This window comes from Nicotiana tabacum, chromosome 6, assembly GCF_000715075.1.
Source record: "Nicotiana tabacum cultivar K326 chromosome 6, ASM71507v2, whole genome shotgun sequence".
In the NCBI taxonomy this organism is placed as follows: domain Eukaryota; kingdom Viridiplantae; phylum Streptophyta; class Magnoliopsida; order Solanales; family Solanaceae; genus Nicotiana; species Nicotiana tabacum.
Window position 1 is genome coordinate 56477083 of NC_134085.1, and position 6266 is coordinate 56483348.

Consider the following 6266-nt stretch of genomic DNA (forward strand, 5'->3'; position numbering starts at 1 on the left):
CGCTTCATATTGCCAATGTGTCAACTTTACTTCCTTTTCCTCGCAAAGGAGACCAAGGGACCTCCCCTCATCCAGATATTTTCGGAGCCTAGCCCCATGGCGGAGCAGCTCAGACCTAAGCCTGTCAAAGGCCTGCAGAAGAAAAACTCGATAAGGAAAGGAAGACACGATATTCAGAAGGCCTGCGCCAAAGCTCACCGCAAAGTGAAGTCGACGGACTTCCTCGAAGGCCGAGCACACTTCTGTCAATCTAGTCCCCTAGGCCCTGGAAGAATCAAAGCCGGCTGAAGCACGACCACTCGGAGGAACCACCTCTCCGGAACCAAAAACTTCGGGCGTATCAGGCTTGGACGATGTTTTCTCCTCGAAGACTCGGCCCCGTTTTGACCTGATGTGAGCACCATCGCACTGCGAATACTTATCCCGTTTATTATTGTCGTCCTTTGGCTCGAAAGCTGGAAATCCCTCCCCTTCTCCGTAGGAGCACAACTTCGCCCTTGGAGACCCTCCGATACCTATGACGGTAGGATTAATACATGAAAGGAGAGAATGTCTTCCCAAATATACGAGGGACAAGGTAAAAGCAGCATATGTACCATAATATTTTGCTTCCCATCTGCCCCAGGACACGGCTCGCCACCTACGCTCGTCACAAGTTGAATGGGTCCCCAGCTTCTGGACCCAACCAGGCAGATCAGAAACTTCGCCCGGTGCCCATGAAATTGCTGCAGAGAAGGGAAAACACGATTAATGAACTAGTTTCCATCATGGGCAAATCTGAAAAAGTGCGAGACGCTCCACTCATGCGTATAATTCCATTCCTCAGGGAATGGCATAAGTTCCACGGGGATAATGTCAATCGTCCGAACCCGGACGAACCTACTAATCCACTCTCGATCTCTATCTTTCTCATCATCAACAACAAAGGGTGTGGACTAACAGCACCGCAAGGTTAGCAGACCTCGATGATGAAAGGGCCGGTACAGCCTGACAAGATGACTGAGCGTGAATTTAATCCCTGCCTTCTCTGTATAGAAGTCATTATCAACACTATTCGCAAAAATGACGGATGTATTTGCGCCAAAATAACCCGATACTTTAAACAGAAATCGAGCACGACCCTATCAAGGGGGCCTAGTGCGAAAAGGTACAAGTACACGTTCAGGAATCCATCGGCAAAGTCCGTGATACCCTCATCCGTGGGAAGCACCTGTAATGCTACCCCTTCGCCCCATCCGCAGTCTCTCATCACTAGCTCTAGGTGCTCCTCTCTTATCGAAGACATAGTCTTCAAAGTGAACTCCCGTGGATCCCGAACATTAGGAGTGGAACTCTCCCCTCTCTACCGGGCAGACCCTGAAGTAGCAGTCATGGCTATGGTAGAACTAGCAAGCTGGAGCGAGAATTTACACAAATGCTTTGGTGCTAAGGTAACAAAGGACTCGATGCCGAAACAGAAGGATAGCAATCTAAAATATTGGGATCTCCCAAGAAGCAGGAGCATCTCCATATATATGTGGGGAAACAACAATGGTCCGCCTACCCAAGTTAGGCCCTGGGAGGCCAACGGCTTCTATACGCGTTCCGAGGTGGTACCAGACCTTGAGGACCTCCATCAAAGAGAAGTAAGGCTTCAAAAAGCCAGCCACATCATCTCTAGTCTCAAGATGGTACCCGACTTCGATGGTTCCTCTCATGAAGAAAAGTAAGCACTTCGAGCTCCGTCCATGAGGGCTCGACCTCAAGACATCGCCTAAATATGGGTAACCCCTCCTCAAGGACCTACCTACAATGCCTTAAAAGTTTATCTACATAAATATCAAAATAGATCTCCAGGTGCCTAAAGCTGACCCTCGCTCAGAGACCACTCTCAAAAATTTCAAGGTTCGATGCTCTATCTTCATGAGAGTCGAGGGTCCCGATGACCCGAGTCTATCGAACCGCTTCGGGCTTGGTCCGGAGAACAACGGTGGGCTTGAAAAGGAGCCATTTTTATCAACTAAAGACCGGAAGGAATGCTCGCACCCGAGTTAGATATTGACGATCGTCAACAGAAGTAAACATTCAGAATCCCCGCAAGTGCACAAGAGTATACAAGAATATGGCAAGTATCAAAGGCAGAAGTCAAGAAAATATCTTTATATTCATAAACATTTGTTTACAATGACCCTTGAGGGGACCTTACATATGATTACAAAAGCCTACAAAGGGTCTCTACACAGAAACAAAGAAACGAAGAGATACACGTAGTGAAAGCCTAGAGCCTAGTCTACTCTCAAAGGTCCACCTCCTGCAGCAACGTCTTTGGACATCCTCTCCTCATACGTGCATCCTCAAAAGAAAAATCTTCCGAAGTGTTGTCCTCATCCCGGCCTTCCACACAGATATCCCTAAGGGATAAGTCGAAGAGGAAGAGAGGGGAGAAGCAGGAAGGGATGAAAAAATGCCATAGCCCGCCAGAAGTCGAGGACCCTCACTGGCCAAGAGAACCTCGGAGAGGCATCAAACCTGGCGAACGTCAGCCTCGCTTGCACAGCTACTTTGAATCCACTTCTTGGGACATTGAGTCGTGCAAGCTGCCAGCCCGGGATGAAGCACCATGTCGAGCCGGGGTATGAAGGTGAGCAGCGGTGTATAATCCGAGCCCCATGTAAGCAGCTGTATATCGTCCAAATAATTTTCTAGAGTGAAAAAAGTCGATCCCCATATATCATCATCTCCAGTGAATAAGGACAGCAATAACAGGCGTAACAACAACAACTGCAGCGATAGATTGGTATAATTTTGCTCGACAAAAGGGAGCTCAGGCAAAAGGCCACCACATGACCGATGGGAATGCTGCCAAACAACCTTGAGGCCATGAACTCCAAATATGGTGATTAACAATAGAGAAAGATGGCGAGAAGAAAGGGATGAACGAATGGAGGAAGGCGCCTGGATAGAAAAATAATGCCAGAATACCCCCATTTATAGGTGATAATGAGACGACCATCAATGCTCTTGAAAGATGGATCGGTAGGTGAAATCAATGCGTTTTTGGAAAGGGATCAACGGCGGTACTGTCACTTTGAAGAATGGGAATCGATGGTGCATTGAACGACATCGAAAAGACAAGTCCATATGATGTCCCGATTACCGTGAAGGTTCACGTCATAGGTTGTTCATCGGCATGATATCATCACGGGAAGCCCGAAGGGTGGGACATCAAAATCATTTCCCATCGCTTCGCTCTAGGAAACACGGAGACTATCTGCATGCGGCGAATCGGAGGGTCCAATTTCTTGCTATTAGTGCATTTCAGAAGAACATTTCAAGGCCTCGAGGACATGAAGCTGCGACCGAGTTCCCTCCCTCGAAGCTCACCGAGGCTCGACCTAAAGGGAATTTCGACCGAGGCTAGAGTAAAAATAGGGAGTTCTTGGGGCACGCGGCTAAGTCTGACAAAGCCGGCCTACCTAGTACCTGTATCAGGGTGTCTCGTCTAGCCGTCTCATCTCCATACCTTTATAATTAATGCATCTTGTACTTTGTTTGATTTTTCCTCCTATATAAAGGGGATCCTTATCACTTTGTAAAGGACTGCTGTTACTCCAACTATTCTACACAAGATAAATAACAACTCTCTCTCTTTTCTCTCTAACTAATTCACTCGAGATCATCACTTCCATTTATTTCTTTCATACTTGTTCTTCATTTATTGCTTGTTATTAGCCATAAAGAGCCTCCTTTAATTATATTCTAACTATTAGCCCCTTCCCGATTATCCTCGATAGCTCGAGCCCGAGCCCAGACATCGACCTCGAGGCCACTCATCGGTCAATTCGAGGCCAGAATAGCTAACCCCTCGGTTCGATTATAATTCCATTTTAGCTCGTATTTTATCTTTTATCTTCACATATCTAGCGCCTCATAATACATGATTTTCTTTCAACTTTCATAAAAACTCAAATCAAATTTAATTATTATTACCATTTTCACGGTAAACAGCATAAGAAATACGTTAATAAGATTTTCGCGGAATGCCATAAAAAGCAATATGCCTTTCGGATAAACTCTATCAAATACGTATTTTTCTGAGACCTATGAACAGAAGATATAATAATAATTCACATGGGGAATCAAGAATATAGACATCCCTAGTATTTCTATGAATAGAGTCATTTATGAAAGTTGCGTAGTTTGCTCGTTTCATTTGTATTATTTGGATCATGCCAAAAAGAAATAAGGGATAGTTTTAACATACCTGAACCGATTCTCTTTTGCAAAAACATGTAACGGAAGATCGAATTAGGGAAGAATCCATATGATATTCTTGAGAAAGATTGCACTGTGCTCCCTTAGAGTTTGTAATTCACGTTGCAATAGCTTTGTAAAGGTTCACATGAATTCTTTGTAAAGCTTTGTAATTCACGTCGCCATAGCTCTCTGTGGAGTCATCATCTTAATGCAAACATTTTCCATTCTCTTTAATGATGTAGAGAGTTATTTTGCTTAATTAGAAAAGTCTTACACCCTTGGTAGTAGATAGACCAAGCCTTCTTACGTGTAAACAAGATATCCATTTTGTCTTATGACTCATTTGTGTATTTTACCATCTTGCACATTTAATTAAGAGCCACCTAGTGGCTCTTATATGGCTGCCACATAAGTGGTTATAAGACTTATCCAAAAGTCATCCACTTAATTTCTTAATCAATTCATTAATCCTCACTAGTCCAATAATTAACCAATTATCAACATAATTAAGAATTATCATAAAATACTACTCACTTTATACATTTTACTATCATGGCCATGTGGTACCTTGTATGGTACTAGTCCATAAATATCAAGTATTTTAGCTCGGGCCATATTTTATCCCAAAATGTCAAACTTTGACGAAATTAATTTTCTTCGATTCGCTTACTCTTTCACTTTCACGAATTTACTTATCACTTGTTTGAAATAGCGTAATACTTATAATCCCAAGATAATCTCATTTCCGAACTTACGTCGATTAGCTTACGACGAAACTTTAACGTACGAGAATATGGGATGTAATATCTCATTTCCGAACTTTCATCAATTTACTTATGGCGTACTTTTATGTACGAAAACGTGGGTGTAACATTTATTGTCTATTATCTTATTACCTTTTCTATCGTTTTGCAATGTATTTCCTTCCATTCGTTGAGGAATTTTTGATTTGCAATCTCAACATGTCAGTGCGCTTCCCTCGGGACATGTGAAAGGTGTCTCACAGATACCTATTCTTAAACCAATCCATCAAAATTGCAGTGTTCATACACCAGTGATGAAAGGCGATTTATTTCTCTGCCTAAAAATCTACTAGAGGAAGAAAGTATTTTTTTCAGCCTCGAGGATATGTCATGAGTAGTGGAAAAATTCTTAATTTTTATCGATTTTTATTATATGTCTTCCGGAAGAACGCCCAGATATTTCAATATGAACTCAGAATTGGTAACATTTACCTATCTGATTTATACATAGTAAAAATAAATTTCATACAACTAATTATATATTATATAATTTATCTACAACTTATCTGCAACTTTCACATATTATTTCAACTCAGTTAAATACAACTATAATAACATACAACTTAAACACAAATTTTATAAAATATATCTTTTGTATATTTTATATCTGATTTATACATAGTAAAGGTAAATTTCATACAACTAATTATATATTATACAACTTATCTACAACTTTCATACAGTAGTTAAATAATATATATAAACAACAGAATATAAATTTTTACAATTTTACTACAATTTCGTAAACATAATGTATGTCATGTCGTCGTCTTCTTCTTCTTCTTCTTCTTCTTCTTCTTCTTCTTCTTCTTCTTCTTCTTCTTCTTCTTCTTCTTCTTCTTCTTCTTCTTCGAGTTTCAATATGAAATTTAGCCAAAATCAAGTCTAATCTTCACCAAAACACCCTCAAAATTGAGATATAAACTCCGACCATATTCCCAATTATTCGCAACAACACCCTATCTAAACAAATAATAATTTTTGAAAACTCAGATTCAAATTTAAAGTTTCAAAGTTTTTTAATGGTTGTTAGTGGTGGAGTTGCTGCTCTCTTTTCCTTTACTTTACATTACTGAAATTAGGGATTGAGAGATAGAGAGAGACGTAGAGAGAATTTTCAATTCTTTGCAACAACACCCAATTCAAATAAATAATATTTTTTGAAAATCCAAATTCGAATTCAAAGCTTCAAAGCTTTTTAATGGTTGTCAATGGTGGAATTGCTGC